The following is a 26,415-nucleotide window of genomic DNA, read 5'->3' as shown; positions in this document are numbered from 1 at the left end:
CATCCGAGATTTTAGCAAGATCGCACAACCCCTTACGTCCCTCCTAAAGGGGAAACCTCGGCGCCTCGCCTGGACCTCTCACGCCCAGGGGGCCCTGGAGAGGCTTAAGCAGGCGTTTACCACTGCTCCCATCCTCCGACACCTGGACCCCTCCAGACCGTTCGTCGTGGAGGTCGACGCGTCTGAGATGGGAGTGGGGGCCATCCTGTCTCAGAAGTTTGGGGACAGACCCAAGCTGCACCCCGTGACCTTCTTCTCATGAAAACTGTCTCCGGCGGAGCGTAATTATGATGTGAGGAACCGGGAGCTCCTGGCCGACAGGTGCCGTGGGACTCACCCCGATTATCAGCCTGGGAACAGGTTGTGGCTTTCAACGAGGAACCTCAAGGCACCTCTCTCGGGCAGCAAACTAGGACCTAAGTATGCCGGGCCTTTCCGGATCCTGAAACGGGTAAACGAGGTCACTTACTGCCTAGACCTCCCCAAACACAGCCGCATTGCCCCCTCATTCCATGTCTCCCTCCTCAAACTGATGACATCGGGCCCCTTAGCCACGGCAAGTGCTTTGCGCTCCACGCTGTGTGCTTTGCGCTCCACGCTTCCCTCGCCTTTCTGTCACTGCTCGGCCCGCGTTTGCCTCCCACCTGGTAACGTAACAATGTATTTTATGTTACTACCCACCTCTGCCAATCAGCAGTCCAGCATCTTAACCAGAGATGTGAGTCCTTTGCAGCAAATATACGGTATATAAAAAGTCTACAAACCACTGTTAAAATGGCAAGTTTTGTGTTGAAAAAAAAAAATAATCCAAGTTAAATAGGGAAAAAAGTTACATAACCTTTTTTTTTCAGAAGTGTGCACACCTTTTTATAATTGGGGATATGGCTGTGTTCAAAATGATCCAATAACATTCATTCTTATGTTCAAAAGTAATTATCATACAGCTGTCATCAATTAAATTATTTTGATTAATCCCAAATAAAGACCAGCTGTTTCAGTAGGATTTTCTTGGCATCTTCTTGTTGCATCTGACTGCTGAAGCCATGGTCTACAAAGAGTTGACAAAGCCTGTACAGGGTTTCACTGTGAAAAGGAAACAATCATGAGATTAATATATTAAATGTACCATGCAACATTGTGAAGGCCATCATCAACAAGTGGAGAAAATGGAGCACCACAATGACATTACCAAGAACAGGACATTCCTCCAAAATTTACAAAAGGACAAGACAAAAACTTACAGAGGGGAGCTGCAAGAATATCTGACAAGTACTGATTATTCTCTTCATATGACAACAATCTCTCGTATTCTTCACTTGTCTGGGCTATGGGGTAGTGTGGCTAGACGGAAGCCCTTTCTCACAAAAAACATCCAAGCCCAGCTAAATCACTCCATACCATGTGGTAAAATGTGTTATGGTCTGATGAAACCAACTGCAAAATGTATAATATTCCATAATTCAAAAAGGATTGTTTGGCACAAAAACGCACATCAACAAAAGAACATCATAACAATGGTGAAACATGGTGCTGACATCATCATGCTTTAGGGCTGCTTTATTTATTTATTCATTTATTTATTTTGGCATGTATTTATACTTAAGTCATTTTCTGTCCTCCATAATCAACACTAATAAACTATGCTAAAGTGATCTTGAGTCTTTGCTAATAAATTAGTAATGCATAATCTGTAGCAGAAATTAAAAATCACATTAAAGATAATAATTTCTACCACACATTTATGCATTCAATTGACCATAAAACTGGTTTGACAACCACATTTCAAAGGTTGTAAATATATGTATGAAGTTCAGTTAAAGGGCAGCACAGTGGTGGAGTTGGTAGCATTGTCTCCACATGGCTCCAAGGTCCAAGTTTTGATCCTGAGATCAGGCTTCTGTCTATTTGGAGTTCTGCATGTTCTCCCTGCATAGATTTCTTCCAGGTTTCCATCCACTGTCCAATAAATGGCCATAAGTAGATTGGCAAGTCTAAATAGCTCCTATGGGGAGGTGTGTGTGTGTGTGTGTGTGTGTGTGTGTGTTTGTGTGTGTGTGTCCCTTCAGAGGTGTATCCATGCCTAGTGCCCAGTGTTACTGGGATAGATTCCAGATCCACCATGACCATGATAAAGTGCTTACTAAATGTGAATGAATGAGTTAAGTTGAAATCAAGGAGATGAAAAAATTTATTGGTCCTTGGCTGAAAATTATTTATAACTCTAACACTACCCCTATAGCAAATATTTGTGTTGAATTAAAGTTAGCAGCATAAACTGTGCATTTCACCTACATCAGTCAGGTGTTTTTGAAGGTCGAATAGCTCAAACAGAATGAATCAAGGAGAAAAGGCTGGAAGACAGAGTGAGCTTCTCCCATGCATGACATTAGTAACTGGGAATTGCTGTCAGTGCAGCTGTGCTTTATTGCATAATTAATGAACAATTAAGTGAGAGATTAATGTTGTCTTGTTTCTTTGGTATACGTTTTTGAGTTTTCATGAGATGAACTAAGTATGAATCCAATATTTGGTAAAATGGCCAGAGCCCCTTCATTCTCTTTGCTCCCACTTACTCATCATATTTATATGTTGCTTCTGTATTAATTATTAATTAATTCATCTGTGAATTGTTCCCTTACAATTAATTTATCTTTAAGCAATAAACAATAATACACATTTAATTTCAGTAATATAAACTCTAACAAATTAATGGCATCACTGCAATATGCCTCTACAGTAGGTCTCATATCCATTTAAATGCTTGACCATAATGCTTCCAGGCAACCTCATTTTATTAATCTCTCTTCTGGGAGTTTTAAACAAAGCCATTTGAGTTTAGCAGTAACCGCTAAACGTGATTTAGCTCTGTTGTGAAAGGATTAGGGCTTCTAAGACAGTGAGACTCATGGAAGAAGGTCCATGCCAATAATATAAGTAGTGAGGGTGAGGGGATTTTGTAGCCTTCCTGTTAATGAAAGACAGGATTCTGCTACAATAACCTTCATTCCCAAGGTGAATTTGACCTCATTCATCATTCAGACACAGTTACTAATCTATTGCATTGTTCTGAAATGTCAGATGCTTCTTTAAAGGGTGAGAAAAGCAATTACAAAGTTTGGCCTGTTGGTGAAGTTGATTCTTTTGTAATGTTATTTTGAGGATTTTCAAAATGCTTGAATACTTTGGCATTATGAAAGTATGCTCAAAGGTTTTCACACAAAAACAAATCACAAGAAAACAAATGGATTATTGCAATCTTCTCACTTGGCATGCTTGTTATAATAAGAGAACATTTTTTAATACTGTTTTTAGGTCATGTCCCTTTATTTCATTTAAAAGTAGCTAGAAATGCCATGACTGCAAAACTTAATCCTCATCCTAGAAGCTTGCTCTGACTTGGATGGGCTCCCAAGTGGTGCAACAGAAAAGTTGTTTCCCTATCATACAGCAATCACAAGCTCCAATCCCAACAATGCCACAGCCATCCATAGCCCACTTAGGTCTCCCCTAACATACAATAGCCACCAGTCTGGGAGAGTGAAGGCCATCAGATACTTCCTCCAAGAAATGTATAGCCATCCCTCTGTATCAATTGGAGGAAAGTGCTATCCACCCTATTCCGCATACATGAGCTAAGAGAAGCCCATAATTGGACATTGTCACTGTATTTGATAGGGGAGAAAGAGTATAGCCACTTTTCCAACAAAAAACCCCAGAACAATTAATCCCAGGAACTTTTTTCAAGGGACCATTTGGTTCCTCCAGACCTTTGTTGTCTGCAGTTCCATCACAGTTTAAATTACTGTGAAGATGAGGCAAATCAGTTTGGTGACTTATGACTATGCGTGACAAGCCCTTGGTGAGGATATGAAGCCTCGAAGTATGCTACAATCAAACTGAGTATTGACACAAAGTAAACTGATTTTTAATGATGTAATAATGTAAAATGATTGCTCAGCTCATAAAAACACGTAGCAGGCTCTGATTGGAACACAAACCTTTGAGCAGTAACAAAAGAGCTCACTGCAATTAAACTGGTGGTAAGGATTCTGCGCTTTCACCGCTGCAACTTGGGTTTGATTTCTAGGTACTGAAGTAAATTCATTTTTTTAATCATTGGATAATGGTTTATGTTTTAAAAACGTTCAGTCTATTTTCTGAAATGTGATTATGACACTGCACAACAACAAGCATGGAGGCGATTCAAGCTGTGCTACTGTTGATCATGATGTATTGCTTTACTAAAGAGGTGATTGAGAAAACGCTGGAAAAGAGATGAGCAGTGGTAGTTAAACGAATTCAGAATGCTCGTAATGCTAGACTTAAAGTAAGCAAACAGAGTTTATCAACTATTGCTGAGATGACTTAGATGAATGCGCGTGCACGAGCTTCTCTCTGCACTGTTTTCCTGTGTGAAAAATGCCCGGTTAGCTTAACCGACTTGATATTTTTAAGTATACATTTTCATTGCGTGTCGCAATGAATGAATTTCCAGTTCCCACTGTATTTCATCCTCATAAATACTTAATAAATCCTGAACCTCATTTTTTAACAAACTCCACTGTGTTGATTCTAATCGCAATAAACAACTGCTACTGTATGCACCACAACAGACTTTTAAAAGTGGTGGTTGAAAAAATGCATGCACTTAACCAATCAGCATGTTTAGCACCCAAGTCCCACCTCCCAAAGTTCCTGGCTTTTGAAAAACTACCACCTCTCAAGTAGGGACTTTGCTTGGGCTAAATATTTTACCCGGAACTTAATTTAGACCCTGGTCCCTGTGGTGGAAACACACGGAGTATCTCCAAAAGTCCCTTGTTCCTAGGTAAAGTTCCTGTTGTGGAAAAGTGGCATATGCCACCCCTACTACCCTGAGGGCATGGCCAATATTGCTTCCTTGGCTCCCAGCTGCAGATGGCTATGGCATCATCAGGATTCCATCTTGCGATCACCGGACAAGATTGCCAGAGATTTGCCCAGAAAAGGGCAAACACTTTTCTGTTGCACCACTCAAGAGCAACAGACTTAGAAAAAAAAAACAAAACCTGAAAATAAGATAAAACAACCAAGATTAAAGGTTTATTTGTATATTATGTCCAATACAGCAACCAGAGTTCACTTGGGCTAATCAGAGACACATCTTCTTAAAAATATAAATTTATTCAGTTAAAAATCTAATCAGGATATAATCCAGACACCAGACACAGGAAATGACGTGTTATTCTTTCTTCTCCTCTGTACTTTTGTTCAGTAAACAGGTGTCCCACTTGGATTAATATAGTGATGGAACTATACCTATTCGCTTATTCTGTACATTAGTGAACTTTCCTCAATATTAAATCTTTCTTCTTTTTTGTCTCATTGTTACTTCTGTAATCCATAATAGACTCATTACAGACCAGTCAATACCAAAACTCTTTCAACTGTTTTTTTTTTTCTAACAGTATCTAGTATCTTCTAATAGTATCTCTATCTAGTATCACCCATATGTATATATTTACCTTTACTTTTATATCAACCCATCTCCAAAGGCACAACCCCCCAAACACACACACACACACACACAAACACAGTCAGCCTAATCAGCAAACTACCTACCAGCCTGAGCACATAGACACTCTTAAACAAACTGCATGAACAATAGATTTTTTTTTGCTATGCAAAAAACATAAAGGTAAATAAAATTCAGAATGGATAGACAAATTCAACTGGGCAACCTCATAAAGATGCTGGTTCCAACCTGTTAAGTTCTATACTGATGAATTGTACACTGCTGGGCGAGTCTTGCATTGTTGAATGCTACATCATGTAATCTATGGCTCTGAGCTACATTTCAGATTAAAAACAATAGTAATAAATAATACACCAGGAAAGCATGCTTTACTGATTCATACACTAGTGAATTCTGCACTACTGAATTGTACATTGCTGAATCCTGAACTAATTATCCCTATACTGTCAAATACTGCACTTTTAAATGCTACACCTACACTAGCTACTGCTTTATCTTATTGTACTTAATGCTGCACTGCAGATTCATGATCTGCTGATTCTTTCACTGCTGAATCCTGTACTTTTCTAAATCCTTCACTTGTAAATTCTGGTCAAGTCTGGTAGGTAATTAACAACAATTAGATTTTTTTAAAAAGATTGAACCACTTTATATGTGATGTCAAATTGGTGATGTCAAATATAGTTTTGGATGTTAACAATATTTTTATTTTTGGTTTGCATATGTTTGCATATTTTACGTGGTTTAATTATGACAGTCATCATTGTGTCATGGCACATAAAAAAAATTTGGTTATACAGTTTACAGAAACCTCAATATCTTGGCTCACGATGGTCCTAGCTCCTTGGAACAAAAATGTCTGGGTTACACATTTAATCTGGGTTACCTGTTCCCTGAGAAGGGAATGAGACATTGCGTGAGATTCACACTGTGGGAAGCGCCCTTGTGCATGACTGGTATCTGAAGCTATTTATGGACCTGGTCAGGTGATGTTTCAATTAAGTGTGTCCCGTGATTATAAGACAGCAGCTGTGAACCACGCCGTCAGCCTCTACTATCTGGAGTGAAGATTCACAGGCTTGCCTGTGACAAAGCTATGCAAAGCTATTCAATGTCTCATTCACTTCTCAGGGAACAGTGTTACATGCATAAGCCAGGCATTCCCTTTCAAAGGGAACTCATCATTGTGTCAGCTTCATGCTGTGGGAATGAGAATACCGACTCCATCATACTGAGGGTATATTGTGTTCAAAAGGTCCGGGCCCGAAGGTCACTGCAAGACTTTACCGTTGCCCAGAATGTACACTGCACTCACTGACAAAAACTTTCCCTCTGCCCAGAGAAGAATTAATTGTGCCTGCCTGAACAGGGGGCATGAACGTAACGCTCCCTGGTGGTTGATATATGAGACCACCACTGTGCTGTTTGTCACAACTAAGAAATGGTGACCTCTCAATTGAGTAAAAAGGAATTTCAGTGCTAGAAATATGGCCCTCATTTCTAGGCAATTTATATGCCACTCTAGATGAGGGCCGATCCATAGACCATGAGCTGGACAGTTATCTAAGACCACTCCACAGCCCATGAGGGAGGTGTCGGTCATTACCATCTTGCGATAAGGAGATGCCCCTAGAGTGTGACCCGAGGCTAGAAACCACGGACACCTGCAAATTTTCAGAGCACATAGGCATCGCCGCATACCCAATAGGCACAACAGTATGATGTTGGCTACTGCTGCCATAAGCCCCAACAGTCTCTAGTAGAGACTGGAAGGGATACCTAGATCCAGCTTTATGTTTCTCAATGTTGATAGGATTGATCCTATGCATGTTGGGGATAGAAATGCCCTCATTGTAGTAGAATCCCATATAACCCCTATAAAGTTGTCCTCTGCAATGGAGAAAGTATACTTTTCTTGAGGTTCAACCTGAGCCCCAAACTCGTCATGTAGGCAAGAACAACATCTCGATGTTAAATTGCCAGTTCCCTGGATCGCGCTAGAATTAACCAGTCAGAGCGGCATCCATGCACTTTGTGAAGGTGCAAGGGAATAAAGCTAGACCAAAGGGAAGAACCCAATAGAGTCCAAGAGGGATCTTACTTCCTGTGATAACATTGGGCTCTGCTCTGTGCCGACTACTGTGTCGAGCACACCTCTGAACCGGGGGGGTCGAGCTCTGAACTGGACCCAGTAACCCTTTTCTATGGTAGACAAAACCCACAGAGACCCATTTGTCAGTAGTTTCCGCACTGCTAGATGGTCTTTTAGTGACATTAACTCTTGCACATTCTGTTGGAGGGAAAGCATCAGATTTTCATTGCCTTGTGACAGCTCACTGACCAGAGAAGACTGAAAACTTGGGATGACAGTAGCTAGGGCCCTACAGTAATACTGGGGGCTAACTGCCCAAACAGCTTCAAGTCCTCTGATACTTTTCTCTGTTGCCCATCAGGACCAATCCTTCTTTGTCTGCTTGGCCTCTATGATCATTCTCAGATCAGGCGTTCTAGCAGGCTGTGACTGTGGCCACCCCGTCCTCCTGACTTTCCATGGGGGGGGGGGCGGTGGGCCACCACACACACCCTCTGCACCTCTCTCGCACTAGTGCTGGGCTCCACTCATGGATGCCCGGGTGAACTCGACACAACGGGGAAGGAACTGGTTGAATACCGCCGTTTGTACCAGCAAACAGGCTGGAAGGTTCAACTGGGGCTTCCAGCAGTGAGACCTTATCTTTATCCCCCTTATCTGAAAGGTTGAGCCATTAGTGCCTCTCCACCACAACAAAGCTACCCATTGAATGGCTGATATGACGGGCTGTTTTCTTGGTTGGCCAGAGAGACAAATCCGTGGCATGGTGAAGCTCCACCACTGCCTTGGGCCCAATTCCCTCCTCGTTGCCAAGCTCACTCAGCAGGTCTGCTTGGAAGGCCTGCAACACTGCCATTGTATGCAGTGACCCATAAGCAAGACACACTGCTGCATAGTCTTTCCCAACCAATGCTGAGATGGCCTTACATGGCTTGGATAGCAAAGGTGGCCCCCATAAATGGAGCTGCTCTCCATTTTTGGTGCAGTGGCACCCTCCTCTGGCTTCTCAAAGTCAGAGTGGGTGTTTTGGCTTGCCATAATGGAAGGAGGAGTCACGATGCAAGCTCCAAAATACGGCAGAGAGCTGGACCTGGAAGACAGAGCAAGAGATAGTGCAGCATTTATCTCTGGCTCCTCTTACAGATCCATATGAGATCTCCAGGACCTGAGTCAGCAGGCTGGCTCAGCATCGGCCAGCCCAGATCTGCGAGGCCCTGAAACCCAACTCTCTTTGGCCGAGAAGAGAGCGAGCTGCGAGCAGAGCTGACTGATTGTAAAGCACTCATCATGCACACAGTCAGCCCTCTTTAGGGCTACTGTGGCATGCTCAACTCCCAGACACTTCACACAGAAAGTGTCCCCCCCCCCCCGATGAAACAGGAGCATGGCATGACACACTTCCTGAATTCTCTCACTCATTCTTTTCTTTTTTTTCCCTTTTTTTTTTAAAGGGACAGTAAAGAGACTTTTCCTTTTAAAAAAAAAAAAAAAAATAGAGAGGAAATTGAAGGGAATTCTCTTATATCATGTACTCTCTTATATTATGAACTGCTATTAAGACACCTTAAATACGGGGAATACTGGGTTATAGTTTCTGTTTGTCTGTCTCTGTGCTATCAAATACCTATGATGAATGTATTCATTTAATTACCTCTTTGAATAAGCTGATCAACTGCCATCCTTTATTATAGCTAGCACATGTATTTTCTATATCTTGAAAAGACTTATTTTTGTAGTGTGCTGTGTGTTTTGTCTAAATCTGTCTAGCACCTGCACAAGTAGAAACCCACCTAGGCAATGCTGTTATCTATGTGCATAAATACTCTTGTTCTAGATGAAATAAACTGGATGTCTCTGTGAACAGCATGTATCAGTGTGTTCATTTAGACTCCCCAGGCCTGAATACTCTGTGGTCAATCACACTTTCTCGCTCATAGCACAGAACTAAGAGTTAAGAGAAATAAAAGGCTGAAAAGGCTGACGGAGGACTGAAGGACATAATCTGAGATTCCTTTGTCTCTAACAGAAATGAAGAGTCTTTTTGTGAGCGTTCACACAAAATGACCAACATGCACTCACTGTGCATTCAGTCTCTTCAATCTTCAGTCTCACCGAAGATAATAAGGCTGTGGTCCACAAGTGCTGTCTTATAATCACAGGATGCGTTATAAGCATTTTGCATATTCTTCTTCCTTAGACTTAGAACTTAAGTCCAATGTAATTGTAACAACATGATAGATCTTCAAATCTGGCCCTCAAGATCCACTGTCCAGCAGAGTTTAGCTCCAACCCAAATCAAACACACCTGAACAAGCTAACCAAGGTCTTCAGGATTACTAGAAAATTACAAGCAGGTATGTTTGGAGGTTGTAGCTAAACTCTGTGATAGATCATGCTTCACTGTTGCCAATATCAAGTGTAATAACCTTTTAGACCTCATTGACATGTATAAGCTATTGTCTGTCAGTCATAAACATACTTACTGTAAAATACTGTTCATTTTTATTATGTTATGCTTATTACATCTGTTCATTTCTAAAAATGCATGAATAAAGTAGGCTTCTCCCCAGATTTCTACTAGCCCTAACTCTGTAACCAGTGGAATCTAAAACTTAAAAAAAAATATATAATAAAATAAAATACAACAGAACGCTACTATAGAGGACTTATTTCTGTGAAAAAAATTCAGGCTCGTATCTGGTCCTCCACCTGAGATAAATCAGCTCAAATGTGAGAGGAGATTTTTTTGAAATTGCACTTTCTTGCCCCATAAAAAGTAACTGTGAGCTATCTTGAGCATTACATTTGGACTTAAGTTCTGAATGTAAGGAAGAATCTGCAAAATGTGTATATATGTACATGTACCTTGGAAATTGCTCTAGAAATCTTTTTTTTTGTTGTTCTTCCAAAGAGCTAGGACCATTTTGTGCTGAGATATTGAGGTTTCTGTAAACAGCTGTTTAACCAAAATTTGTTTGTATTTAAACAAAAAAAAAAATGTAGTTAATCCAAGTAAAATAAAATAAAATAAATACATCTTTTATCGATGCCAATACATAGAGGTACTCACTCAAAAGTATAATTAAAATGGTTAAGCAACCAACTTGACAATTATTGGACCACTTGAGATGGACTGACCCTATTAACATTCTGCACTAATTAGATATATCAAACTTGGTTCCAGATGAATGCAATAGTTTGCACATTGTGATTTATTTTATTAAAAAATAACATTGAACTGGTTATATTAAAAGTGTATTGCAACATATCAGTGTATTGTACAACAAAATGCTACATGCTACTTTGTGAACAAGTATTATTATTCCAAGATACTAAACATTAGTAATGGGAATACCAGCTCTTTTTAGTGAGCAAGATCATTGGCTCAGCAATAAGAGATGGCTTTCAGCTCCCAAACAGCTCTTTATTTTGTACCACTTCTGGCTTTAATAATTCAGCCAAATTTAGCAATATTTTGACATATCCTTAGTTTGTGTTTACATATATCACTTACATTATTCAATGTAATTATACTAAACCTTATAATTTTACATTAAGTTTGGCATAAAAACCATAAATAATGTAAAAACATCTAACACTATTACACAATGTGTATTGAAGGTTTTATTTATATTGAACTATCCAAAACACAAACCATTCCAAACAGCTCCTCCATTACCAGAATCGACCAGTTGTATATCCGAAGGATATCCCAGTAGAGTTAAGAATATGGCGGTGAGGAACTCAAGCTGGGGATATGGCGAGGAACAAGAAGATGGAAAGGAGGTGGAGACACAAGCCTTGTCTTCCCTCAATTGTCATAGGGAATGTACCCTCACTAACTGGCCGAACAGGAAAATACCTTACTGTTCAGTGGAATTAGCTGGCTTCTCAGTAGTTCGGGAGAACAGGGAGAAACAGAGTGGCAAGACGTGAGGTGGAGGACTTGCTGTCTTTGTTAACTCCAAATGATGTAAACTAGGACATGTTATTAAGAAAGCAACAATCTGCATGCCTGATGTTGATCTGCTGGCTATTGGGTTAAGACCTGTTAGAAAGCTTAAGGGATTCTGTACCATCAGTGCAGATCTGAAATAAGGTAAGTTCATCGGTTTCACAAGCTCCACTGGTCCCTGGATCACCTCTCCAATCAGCAGTGTTTTAAGGGGGAATTACAAAAGATATGAGTCACTATACAGTAAACAGTATACACTATACAGTATACACACTAAACAGTGTTTTTCCATTCAATTCATATTTAAAACCTTGCAAAGCTTCACTCCTGTTTAAGCACTCTGCCTGAGTCATGCTCAAACTACTCATTTTAATGGTTCTCTTGTTCTCCCTCTCAGTACTCCAATCACAAACAACCACTGCAATCCCAACTGTACAGCAAGGGATTAATCTCCTTCTACCTGCTGTGAGGAAACCTCCAGTTCAAACAACTTTTTTGTTACATTCCACAGAATAACAGCCTCTGGATTCACACCTTTAATGGTCTCATCCAGATGTCACTGAGACTCCTGTGAAACTTTCCAAAAAATTAAATAATGAACAGCACACCTCCTATTTGTATATGTACAGTGCCCTCCACTTAAATTGGGACCCTTGGTAAATATAAACAAAGAAGACTGTCAAAAAATTGTTCTTACTGTTTAACCTTTTGATCGTTTATTTTAAAAAAAAAAAATCACAAAAATACACTTCTCTCATATCAAACAATTGCAAACACAACAGGTTTATAAAAAAAATAAATCTTTGTTTAATATTGATGTGCAACATTTATTGGACCCCATGAATTCATATGAGAAAAATATATTGTAAGTATATTACCATAGATATTTTACATTTCTTTTAGTACACCTGGGTGACTAGGAACAGGAAATTGTTCAACCATGACTTCACAGGGGTATAAATGAGATAACACACAGGCCAAATTCCCTTAGTTGAGCTTCACAAAATGGGAAGTGGCTATAAGGATATAGCAAAAGCACTGAAAATACCCATTTCCACTATCAGGGCAATAATAAAGAGGTTCCAGCCAACTGGAAATGTTATGAATCAACCTGGAATTGGACGAGTGTCTATATTGTCTTAGTGCAGAATGATGCAGCAACTGAAGAAGAAGCACCCCCTGTATGCGAGCAAGAACCAGACATACTGAAGGAAGAAGTCATTGCTGCCATCAAGCTTTTGTCAAACAACAAAGCTCCAGGTTGCGATGCCATACCTATCGAACTTATCAAACCATCAGAAACAGTCATCGATGTAATCACGAAACTCTGCCAAAAAGTATGGGAAACTAGAAAATGGCCGACAGAATGGACCAGATCAATCTTTGTTCCTATTCCCAAAAAAGGCGATGCAACAGACTGCGGTAACTACCGAACCATTGCTCTAATATCACATGCCAGCAAGATTCTGTTGAAGATCATACAAAGACGACTATAGCCTTACGTTGACCGAGAACTTCCAGAAGAACAAGCGGGGTTCAGAAGAGGCCGAGGCATACGTGACATCATCGCAGACGTTCGATGGATGATGGAAAAGGCCAAAGAATACAAGAAGAGTATGCACATGTGTTTTATTGACTACAACAAGGCGTTTGACTGCACCGATCATGAGAAGCTATGGAAAACACTCAAGAACATGGGCGTACCAGACCATCTGCCTAGCCTCATCAGAAATCTATATGGTCAACAAGAAGCAACCGTCCGAATGGTACATGGAAACACCGAATGGTTCAGAATGGAGCGAGGCGTCAGACAAGGCTGCATCCTGTCACCGTTCTTGTTCAACTTGTACGCGGAAACAATCTTCAGAAAAGCCGGACTGGACGAGGTCGAAGAAGAGATCAAAATTGGAGGCCGAAACGTGAACAATTTACAGTATGTGGATGACACTACCTTGATAGCGGGCACTGAAGAAGGAATGAAGAACCTAATACGGACAGTTAAAAGAGAGAGCCAGGAAATGGGACTGTTGCTGAACTTCAAGAAGACCAAGGTGATGACCAATGAAAATTACGATTGACGAACCCTTGACCTGGATGGAGATGAAATTGACACTACGCAACAACACTAGAAGAAGTGAAATGAAGAATAGCCATGGGAAAATCAATGATGAAATCAGTGGACAGAATTTTCAAATCGAAGGACATTTCTTTGCCCACAAAGACACGACTCGTTCACAGTCTCATCTTCTCCATTGTAACATATGGCAGCAAGAGCTGGACAGTCAAGAAACAAGAACAGAAAAGAATCAAAACCTTCGAAATGTGGTGCTGGAGACTAATCCTGTCGATACCATGGACAGCCAGACGGACAAATAAATCTATATTGGAGCAAATCAAACCAGACATGTCTCTCGAAGCAAGGATCACCAAACTACGACTTGCCTACTTTGGACACATTGTACGAACAGATCACTCACTGGAGAAGGACGTTATGATGGGACGCATCGAAGGAACAAGAAGAAGAGGAAGACCAGCAACCCGATGGCTCGACACCATCAAGACAACAACGTAGAAGACCTTGGCCCAAATTATCCAACTGGCACATGATCGATCTTCCTACAGATCATTCATCCATCAAGTCGCCATGGCTCGGAATCGAGCCTAGGGCCTTTAACTAACTAACTTGTAAGGTTTTCAAGAAAAAAAAGCATTTACTCTCATCCAAAGACAAACTCAAGCATCTTCAGTTTGCCAGACGCTACTGGAACTTCAAATGGGATCGGGATCCATTTCAAACGGAACATCAACCTTGCATTTAGCATAACACTATGGGAGCACCCTTGTGCGCGCGACCGGTATCTGAGGCTTGTGTAAAATCATGCCTCTATTTATAGGCCTGCCATGATCAGGTGACGTGGCAATTAAGCACGTTGCGTGATATAAATATGGCATCTGTGAACCCTGCCGTCAGCCTTATTATCTTCAGCGATACTGCATGTCGGTTGTTTGTGTAAAGAAACAAAAGACGCTTCATTTCCTCTCTATCTTTTCTCAAAATCTCAGAACTTTTCTATCCCTTTAAAAAAAAGAGAAGAAAAAACAGGAATGAGCAAGAGAGAAAAATATGAGTGAGAGAATTCAGGAAGTGTCTTAAGCCTTGCTCCCGTTTCAACACGGGGAATAGTGCACACTTTTTGGGTGAAGTGTTTAGGGGTAGAGCATGCGATGGCAGCATGTGATGGCAACTGAGAGCAGCATATAAAGAGCTGCTTGAAGTAATTACTAAGGCTGGATGAGCTTTTTTCTCCCCAGTGAAAGTAAATCCCTCACACTGCAGAAACGCCCCTTTCTTCCAGAAGTGCATGACAAAATATCAGGCTTCTGGGGGAAAACCATGCATAAGCCATATTTATAACCCCACAATGCTGGATTATTCGGCCATTGTGGGGAATGAACAGCATGGCTATTTAGCTATGCTGAAGGTGGAGGAGGTGCTTGCGAGCTACCTCTCTCCATCGATGGCAAGTAATTTAGGGGGGCCCGGCTTTGCCATCCAAGCCACGGTGTAAAGCCAGCATGGCATTGGTGGGCAAGGCCTATGCAGTAGTAGTCTTGCTTGTGGGTCACTGCTGACAATGACAGTGTTGCAGACCTACCAAGCAGACCTGCTGAGTGAGCTCCACATAGGGCGGCATTCAGCCAGTTCCTTCCCTGTTGTGTCAAGTTCACCCAGGCATCCACGAGTGTAGCCCGGGCCAGCACTAGTGCGAGGCAGACACAGAAGCAAAGTATGGCAGCCAGCCAACCGCTGCAGAAAGCCAGGGGAACCGGGCGGCCACAGTTGCGGCCTGCTACTAGACCTGATCTAAGAATGGTCATAAAGGCCATGGAGGGATGTATCAGGGGACATGAGGTTGTTAGGGCAGTTAGCCCGCAGTGCTACTATAGGGCCTTCCCTAGCCAAGGCTGTCCCAAGTTTTCAGTGTTCTCTGGCCAGCGAGCTGTCACAGGGCAATGAAAATCTGATGCTTTCCCTCCAATAGAATGTGGAATAGTTAACGTCACTTAAAGACTGTCTGGCAGCATGGAAAATACTGCCAAATATGTCTCCATGGGTTCTGTCTACCGTAGAAAAGGGTTACCGGGTCCAGTTTAGAGCTCGACCCCCCCGGTTCAGAGGTGTGATCACCACAGTAGATAACACAGACCATAGCCCGATGTTAGCACAGGAAGTAAGATCCCTCTTGGACAAAGGGGCCATAGAACATGTACCCCATTCCCTGAGGGAGGGAGATTTTGACAGTCGTTAATTCCTGGTCCACAAAAAATAGGATTATGCGGCCAATTTTAGATCTGCATCATCTGACCTGTACTCTTCGGACATACAGGATCAAGATGCTGATGCCCAAACTGATCATTCCACAGATTCAGTTTGAGGACTGGTTTGTGACGATAGATCTAAAAGGTGCATATTTCCACATAGAAATATTGCTAGGTTTATCTCCTCGCACCATCACAAAGTGCATGGATGTCACTCTGGCTCCATTGTGACTCCAGGGCATCCGTGTACTAAACTACCTGGACAACTGGTTAATTCTAGTACGATCCAGGGAACTGGCAGTTCAACATCGAGGAGATGTTCTCGCCCACATGAACTGCTTGGGGCACAGGTTGAACCTCAGAAAAGTGTGCTTTCCCCAGTGCAGTGGACAACTTTTCTAGGGGTTATAAGGATTCTACTACGATGATGGCATTTCTATCCCCAACATGCTTAGGGTCAATCCTATCAACACTGAGCAAGATAAAGCTGGATTTTGGCATCCCTTCCAGTCTCTATGGGAGACTATTGGAGCTTATGGGCAGCCAACATCATACCACTAGACCTATTGCACAGAAGACCATTTCAGTGGTGGCTGAGAAGTTGGGGGTTTTGTCCAAGGACAAAACCTCTGAGAGTATTCAGTGTCACGCGGCGATGCCTACGTGCTCTGAGAATTTGAGTGTCCACGGTTACTAGCATTGGGTCACACTCTAGGGGCGTCTCCTTAGTGCAAGGTGGTAATGACAGACACCTCCCTCATGGGCTGGAGTGTGGTCTTAGACAGCTGTCCAGCTCACAGTCTCTGGAGTGGACATATAAATTGCCTAGAAATGTGGGCCATATTTGTAGCACTGAAATTCATTCTTCCTCAATTAAGAGGTCACTGTGTATTTACAGACAACACAGCAGTGGTCTCCTATATTGACCACCAGGGAGGATTATGTCCGTGCCCCCTGTTCAGGCAGGCGCAACTAATTCTTTTCTGGGCAGAGGGAAAGTTGTCAGTGAGTGCAATGAACATTCTGGGCAACTGGAATATGGGGGCAGACATCCTGTTGAGGCAGGGGCTGAGGCCCAGGGATTGGTGGCTCCATCCACAAGTGGTGGAGTCCATATGGCGGAGGTTTGGCCCAGGGGGACTGCATGTGTTCGCCTCCGTGGAGACAACACACTGTGGTTCACCCTCACTCCTCCCGCACAATTAGGGCTGGATGCCATGGTGCACATGTGGCTGAGGTCACATCTGTATGCTTTTCCCCCGATCGCTCTGCTCCCACAAGTTCTAGAGAGAGTTTGCCAAGACAGTCTATGTCTTCTATTAGTAGCAGCTTATTGGCCCGCTCAAATATGGTTCTCAGAAATAATATCCCTGCTAGATGGCACTCCTTGGGAGATTCCCATAAGCAGGGATCCACTGTAGACCCAGTGAACTGCACAATAGCTACAGTCCTGGAGTTCTTACAAGAACATTTCTTACTTGGCTGCCATTTCGGCGAGCCACGCCCCTGTTGATGGAGCCTCTATGGGGCAACATCCTCTAAGTTCCAGGTTTATGCATGGTGTCAGGCAGCTGAGGCCCATCTGCAGGCCGTGCATACCTTTCTGGGACCTTTCTGTTGTCCAGGAAGGTCTGTCAGGTGCCCCATTTGAGCCCTTAGAGTGGATCTACTGTCTCAAACCAGAAGGCTAATTTATCACCCTTGGGAAGAACTATGGAAACTGTGGGTCTAGCCCCTGAGGGGCACCAGCTCATAGATTCTGGTCTCACAACTGAGGTTGTAGAGACCATGTTAAACACTAGAGCACCATCCACAAGGAAATTGTATGCACTCAAGTGGCGGCTTTTTGTCTTGTGGTGTGAGGAATGTCAGCTAGACCCAGTGAACTGCCCAATAGCTATAGTTCTGGAGTTCTTACAAGAATGTTTCTCAACGGGGTGGGCTCCTTCTAAAAATCAAGGTTTATGTGGCCACCATTTCGGCCAGCCATGTCTCTGTTGATGGAGCCTCTGTGGAGCAACATCCTCTAACTTCGAGGTTCATGCGTGGTGTCAGGTGGCTGAGGCCCATCTGCAGGCCACGCATACCTTCCTGGGACCTTTCTGTGGTCCTGGAAGGTCTGTCAGGGGCCCCATTTGAGCCCTTAGAGTCAGCCTCTGAGAAGCTTCTGACTCTAAAGGTAGCTCTTCTGATGGCTCTGACATCTCTCAAGTGAGTAGGAGATCTAAAAGCTCTCTCTGTTGCCCCTTCCTGCCTTGACTCTGCCCCTGGATTAGCCAAGGCCTTCCTGTATACTAGGCCGGATTATATTCCTAAAGGTGCCTACATCTGCTGCCCACCCTGTGGTGTTGCAGGCTTTCTGCCCTCCACCATTCCCCACACCGGAACAAGAGAGAATGCACCTGCTGTGTCGAGTAAGGGCTCTCTGTGCTTATGTCCACCACTCCGGCCAGTGGTGTAAGTCGGAGCAGCTGCTGGTCTGCTTTGGCAGCGACAGTAGAAGTGATGCTGTGTCAAAGCAGCATATCTTGAATTGGATAGTGGAAGCAATCTCTATTGCTTATGAGGCGCGCCGTCTCACTACGCCTCTGGGCATAAATTCCACTAGGGCGGTCGTCTCCTCGAAGGCTTTGTCCAAAGCGGTATCCTTACAGGATGTGTGTGCTGCTGCATGGTGGTCTACACCACACACATTCATTCGTTATTACAGCCTGGATATTCATTCCACCCCGGGCTCGAGTGTCTTGCAGTGACCCTCGGGCTTGGGTCTTTTTGAATAGGCCGTACCTTCGGTATGACGGAGTGGGTATTCTCACTCCCATAGTGTTATGCTAAATGCAACGTTGAAGTTTCCTTTGAAAGGGAATGTCTGGGTTATGCATGTAACCCTGTTCACTGAGAAGGGAACGAGATGTTGCATAGCTTTGTCATACCAGGGCAGGGCTATGAATTGCGTCTTCGCTTCAGATAATAGAGGCTGACGGCAGTGTTCACAGGTGCCATATTCATGGCAAGCCTATAAATAGAGGCATGATTTTACACGAGCTTCAGATACCGGTTGCGCACGCAAGGGCGCTCCCATAGTGTTATGCTAAACGCAGCGTCTCGTTCCCTTCTCAGGGAACATTCTATGGTCAGATGAAACCAAAATAGAGCTTTTTGAAAAAAATAGAAAATATAGAGATGGTTTTGGTGCACACAGAGAGGTAGCCATATGGAAAAGTACCTCATGCCCACAGTTAAATATGGTGGTGGCTTTTTAATGTTTTGGGGCTGTTTTTCTGCCAGTTCACCTGGACATTTTGTTAGGATACATTGTTAGGATCATGGACAAATATCAACAGATATTAAATGAGAACTTGACTGCCTCTGCCAGAAAGCTTAAAATCTTCCAGTAGGACAATGATCCAAAACATACATCAAAATCAACACAAAAATTATTTACTGACCACAAAATCAAGGTACTGCCATGGACATCCCAGTCCCTTGACTTAAAACCCATAGAAAACCTGTGGGGTGAGAGTCCACCGGCCTGGACCTCGAAATTTGAAGGATTTGGAGAGCTTCTGTATGGAGATATGGTCTCAGATCCCTTGCCATGTGTTATCCAACCTTATCAGGCACTATAGGAGAAGTCTCAGAGCTGTTATCTTGGCAAAGGAAGGTAGCACAAAGTATTGATCAATAATGTGTGCCAATAATTTGTGCCAATAATGCCAATGTGACCAAAAATATTGTGCCAATAATTGTTGCACACCTATATTTAACAAATATTTTTTTTGATAAACCTGAATTTTATTTGCAAGTGTTTAATATCTATGAGAGCAGAATATTTTTGTGAATTTTTTTAACAAAAAGATCAAAAGGTTAAACAATAAAGACAATTTTTCACAGCCTTCTTCACTCATATTTACCAAGGGTGCCAATATTAGTGGAGGGCACTGTATTTGTATTCATTTAGAACACATTTGTATTCAGTTCAATTTCTTAAGGAACATTTCATCTTAATTATTCGCCCCTTTTTTTGAATTCATACAACTTTGGATTAATGAAACCATGTTAGTAGATCAGGCTAACTCATACCTATATAATAGTAGTCCTAGACTTGTTTTATATTATTTTACCTATAATTATACACATGATTTTATGGGATACCTTGTGGTATACAGCTGTAGACACCAACTCATTAACACAGTATAACAAACCATGTGTGTTGGTGATGACAAGAATGTTCACAGCTTGCTTTTCTCTGTTGCCCCACTTATTTAAGTTTCACCCTATTTCACATGTCGAGTGCAATTTGTCTCTTCTTCATATCTAAAACTTGTTTTTAACTCACACTGAAGTTTTAAGATGTGTGGCAGAGAGATTGTGTAAAGACATACACACACACACACACACACAGAACACATATAAACCCAGGGAACCCAGCATTGATATCCATTTATTCTGATGGCTGTTTGAGTACAGAGGCTTTATTGTTCACCATACTTTTTATTTCCTGTTCTGACAAAATAAATAAATAAACATTTAAGTGTTCACTCTCTGTTTTGCCAGGGGGCAAGAGAACTGTCTTTACAATAATGTGCAAAAGCAAACAGAAAGAACCACCAGAGCTAATTTATATGATAATGTTTTTGAGGGGTGCTTACATATTTTACGTCTGCTATTTTCTGCTCGGATAAAAGTAATTAAATAAAGTAATTAAATAGAATAGGGGAATGTGTCCAAATGGTGGTAAGCAGCTTAATTGGGGAATAGCCTGAAGGTGCTGCCTGGGCCACCACATACATGCAAGTGAAATATGTCACAAAAAATCTCCAGAGCAGGCTGCAGTATGAAGGTTGTTCAAATGATAAAGTCAGGTGACTTAAGCCATAGGCTAATTTCCAGGCTGGGCCCCATCATATCTCATCATGATGTAAGAGAATAAGCTCTCTGCATCTCTGATTTAGGTTTTTCATTCTGCATGTATGTTTTGTTCTAATCACACATTCTGCTTATAATTCATGAGATGTTTCAGATTTTTAGTATTTTACCCTGACCCTCTGTAGCAAGTTTGTAGTATGAAGGAATGTCATAGCCTGGAGCCTAGCCAAGGGGACTCAGGGCATGAGGTGGGGGACACCATGGACAGGGTACCAACCCATTGCAGGGTACAATCACACACCCATTCACACACTGCAGACAATTTGGAAATGGCAATAAGCCTACAATGCATGTCTTTGGACTTGGGGAGGAAACTGGAATATGCATTGCTTTAAGGTAGGGGTGTCAATCATGACCCATGGGCCATATATACAGTCCAGTAAAAATTCTATTTCAGGTCACTATATGAATTTAGGATTTGTGTTCTAAATAAAAAATCATTATGTGGACAATTGACATAAAGATAAGAGAAAAAAAAAACATTGACTGTTACCTCACTAGTGAGACAGAAAAGCAAAAACTCAGGGCCCTGAAGCTACTGACAAATGTGCTAATTAATACTTAAATAGATAGCTAAATATGGGATACTGTAACTGTCTTTCCAAAAATTTCCAAAAGATTTCCAAAATTGATGGGATTCGCAGCAGTGTGGGTGAATATTTATCACAACTATTTTTTTTTTTTTTTTACTTGTACCTGTCACAGATTCCCCATTCACATAACAGTTCCCTTTGCTTAAGTCTGTCTATCATTTGACCAATGCAGTGGATTTGTAGAAAGCCTTAAATAAACAACACACTGAATTTTTGCACTTGCATCCTGCCTTCTTCCACCACACATTACAGACCTTTGTGTTATTGGTCCACTAAACATACTGAGTGGTCCAGCCCACTTTATATTGGACCAAGTGTAATGTGGCTCATTACCTAACATGAGATTAACACCCCTGCTTTAAGGCATATATTCAATTGCCCAAATGATCTATACAGTACCACAATTCACTACCAAAATCCACATATCATAGAAGTTTAATTCTTATCAAAAGCCAGATCTGTTTTGTCATAATTTCCAATACAGAAATGAAGTGGTGAAATTCATATTAAATGAAGTGATTATAGCTGAGCTGAACTCTTGTTTTTTTTTTTTTTACATTGGTGTATTTCATGTCTTGTATTTGACATTTGTATGCGTTGCTGGCAGGGTGAAAGCATGACATTTTGCAAGAGGCTACATCTGTGGACTACAAACAAGCCACAGTAATTGTTGTGCATTCATGTGGATTCAGCACCATAGAAGGTTACCTAGGAGATGATACAGTCTCTTGCCTAGTGGCAGATGTTCAGCGACATTCAGGAGCATTGCCAAGGTTGCAGGATCTGATAGGCAAGCCTGTCACAAGCAGCTATTATTGGGTTTTCTGTCACCTAGACCTTGAAATCTGAAGATAATCAGCAGATATCATTAAGCAAACAATAACCAAATGCCTGAGCATGCATGGCCATGCTATTCAAATCAGAACCTCAATGCTAGGCCCATTCAGATTTGGAAGACAGTGTAAAGGAAAGAACAATAGCCTTTTACTTGACACAGCTGGTCAGATGATTACATGGAAAGTGATACTGCTCAGTTTGTTTTTAGAAACTGTTTGACTGCACGATGGGATGTTCAGTATGTCTGAGCATAACCTCGATTTCTAAATGACAACAGAAGCAGAGCCACAGCTATGTAATCAGCTCTCCTATTTGGTGAAGGCCACTTTCTTAATTGGCCATATTTTTTGAGTGAATTAAACTACTGTGGCTCATGACCTGGAAGGATTTACCTAGGATCTTTCTGCATGCAAAATGTCAGACTACTGTAAATTGTTTCTAGTTACACAGATAAACTGATGTAATCTCTTAAGACTACCAGGGAACACATTTCAAGACAGCCTCATTATGAATGTGGACATGACGATCAGTAGTCTGAATAATGGCATGGCATAGTAAGTCAATAATAGTGAGCAACAACAGACACATCACCAGCCCAGGAGCTGCAATGTTTTTTAAAGCAATTTAAGCCATGTAATTAGTTCATTATCAAGTCATTAAGTGCTAAATCACGTGTACTACAGCAAAGAAAACTGATCAGCCTCAAGTACTACGATACAGAAATAACATCTTAAGCAATAACAGTTAAGAAAGTAATAAGGCAGTTTGTATACTATAAGAATATACTTTTAGCTTTTGGCATCACAAAAGCAGATTCTGCAGGTCTAAAAACAAATTCATTTTGTATTATTCTGTATTTATAAACATAGCACTATTGAATTCTCAAAGATTTTGATTCATTATCTATAATCATAGCTCTGACAGCAGAGATGACAGTTATTCAAATCCCAGGTTTATACAGTATTAATGCACGCATTCTAATATGTTATCATTTAACAAGTCATTCACAGAGACTTCACTTACAAAAAGACCCTACAGGAATTCTGCAGGATTTTCATTTTTCTGCAGGATGTTTTCTGGTATCCTGCAGGAATAATGAAATCCTGCAGGACACATCGACAAACTGTGCATGATATTCCTATAGGTTTTAGAATTAAGCTTTCAATGAAATAGAAACATACAGGAATGTCCAGAACACTTGCTGCACAAGGGAAAAATCCTCCAGGAGAATCAAAATTAATCAGTTGAGTAAATGATTCGATGAGGTATTCACAACTGAGATGATGTCACTCTTTAATTCAACGTTGTGTGTCTGTAGAGGTGTAGTCACACTTTTATTGAAAAAAAATCTTTAATCATTATGGTCTGCTAGATTACTGTTCTGTTATGTATTTGTGACATAGCAGTTAGCGTAATGTTAGCTCACATACTAGCAAACATGGCTAATTTTGTTATTTACATTCAGCGTTTAGCAAACATTAGCTCTCTTACTAGCAAATCTGGCTAAATTTTTATCTAAAAATCTTAACCTTTCTTAAATTTTGTTTTTTTGGTGTGAAGTGTACTCCAGCTTGGAAACTTTACAGACTGCATCAGTCATTAGGCAACATAATTTCAATAAATTAAAAAAAAATTATTTGTGAAAAAACACTGCTTTTTTCTGTGAAGTTTTTTTCCCCCTGTATGTATCCTGCAGAATAAAAACACTTGCCATGTCCTGCAGAATTTTACATCTATCCTGCACAATAGTCCTGCAAGAAGTGTGTGTTTTAAATCAAGGTTTGTATAAGGTGCTTGAAGTGCTTGAATTTGGCTTTTTGAAATTTAAGTAGTGAAAAACCTTGAAAATAGCCATTCCCTTTCAAAGGGAACTCCACGTTGTGTTAGCTCAATGCTGTGGGCCATCGACAACAGGTTTTACAAAGCAAAACAGCAAATGGTGGCATTCAGCCAGTTATTTCCCTGTCGTGTCAAGTTCGCTCAGGCATCCATGAGTGGAGCCCGGCCAGCGCTAGTGTGAGGGAGGCACAGAAGGCAAGTGTGGCAGCCCATCTCCCCCCAGGGAGAACCAGGGGGACCGGGCGGCCACAGTCGCAGCCTGCCAATAGACCTGATCTGAGAATGATCATAAAGGCCAAACAGGCAAAGAAGGAGCAGTCCTGATGGGCCACGGAGAGACGCATCAGGGGATGTGAGGTTGTTTGGGCAGATAGCCCCCAGTGCTACTGTAGGGCCTCCCATAGCCAAGGCCATCCCAAGTTTCCAGACTTCTCTGGACAGCGAGCTGTCACAGGGCAACGAAAATCTGATGATATCCCTCCACCAGAATGTGGGAAAGTTAACACTGCTAAATGACCATCTGGAAGTGTGGAAACTACTGCCAAATGTGTCTCCATGGGTTCTGTCTAGCATAGAAAAGGTTTACCAGGTCCTGTTCAGAGCTCAACCCCCCCGGGTCAGAGGTGTGCTCACTACAGTAGTCAGTGTAAAGCAGTACCCCGTTCCCTGAGGGAGTGAGGTTTTTACAGCCTCTATATCATGGTCCACAAAAATGATGGGAGTATGCAGCCAATTTTAGATCTGCGTCATCTGAACCATACTCTTCTGACATACAGGGTCAAGATGCTGACGATCAAACTTATCATGCCACAGATTCAGTTTGAGGACTGGTTTGGGAGGATAGATCTAAAAGACACATATATCCACATAGGAACATCGCCCAGTCACAGGAAGTTCCTGAGGTTCACGTTTGGAGACAACGCATACCAATATCAGGTTCTTCCATTCGGGCTAGCTTTATCCCCTCGCACCTTAACAAAGTGCATGGATGCTGCTCTGGCTCCTTTGTGACTCCAGGGCATCTGTGTACTAAACTACATGGAAGACTGGATAATTCTAGCATGATCCAGCGAACTGGAGCTTCAAAATCGAGATGTTCTTGCTCACAGGAGGAGCTTGGGCACACGTTGAACCTCAAGAAAAGTATGCTTTATCCAGTGCAGAGGACAACTTTTCTGGGGGTTATATGGGATTCTACTACGATGAGGGCATTTCTATCCCCAACACGCTGTAAGGATCCAGCTAGATCCTCACGGGTTTCTCAGGAAAGTTAATATAACTCAGCCGGAGACAAAGTGAAAGTGCTGTTCTCCGTTTATTACGTTGAAGGATACCATAGGCTTACACATGGTTACAGTTCGGTCATTAAAAGAGGATTAACCGAGTAAAACATCCCAAAAATGGTACCTTAACATGAGACCGCGTGTCAGTACACAATGTGGAGGTCACAGAGAGAGAGAGAGAGAGCAGGGCAGCGAACATGCCCCTTGACCCCACATGACATCATAGCAGCTGATCATTACATATCCCCCTCACTTAAAACAAGGGCTGTCCTCAGGCCATAACATAAAGGAAATTTAACAGCACCTAGGTGCCTGTGTGACAGCTGACATAAGTAGGGCTACAGAAAGCAGTACCATTAATCACACCTTTGCCTGTTCCACATAACTATAGTCCAATATTCTGCAACAAGAACAGCATTTCTTTTTTTCAATGTGCATTGAATTAACATCTTCAGAACTTCACACTTGCTTGAAATAATAACGTGACGTCAAAACCTTAAGGTACACAGGCATTAACAGTATTTCAAAAACAAAACAGTATGTCACATTACCCTATTAAGAAGCGTTCACTCTTGTAAGACAATAGACTGCCAAACCAATATAAGGCCTTCATAGACATAGCATTTAAAAAAAAAATAAAGCAGAATAAGACCAGAGAATGAGAAAAACTGAAAACATCTCACTTCAATATTCAAATAGAGGAGCAAAATAAGGATATGTTCACCTGTTACCCTCCCAGTTACAGGTAGCCCTTGGTGTGTGCCTAGGGCGAAGGGCATATGAGTGTGTTCCTGTGTGAGTGGGCTATGTATGCATATGTGTGAGGTAAGGGACCTCTGCATGCCTAGGGCCAAGGGCGTATAAGTGTGTTTCTTTGTGCACAGACTGTGGGTGAGTGAGGTGCACATCAGTGTGAGGTAAGACAAAGTCAGGGTGTGTGGACACAGGCGTATTGTCCGAGGGAGCCTGTGCCACCATGGCTGGACCAGCTGTGAACTGGTCATGGGATCCTGGTTCCTCAAATAAGAAGTCAAATCCATACTCTGCCTGGT

Source organism: Ictalurus furcatus, chromosome 20 (genome assembly GCF_023375685.1).
Source record: "Ictalurus furcatus strain D&B chromosome 20, Billie_1.0, whole genome shotgun sequence".
Classification (NCBI taxonomy): domain Eukaryota; kingdom Metazoa; phylum Chordata; class Actinopteri; order Siluriformes; family Ictaluridae; genus Ictalurus; species Ictalurus furcatus.
This window is presented reverse-complemented; position numbering follows the sequence as displayed.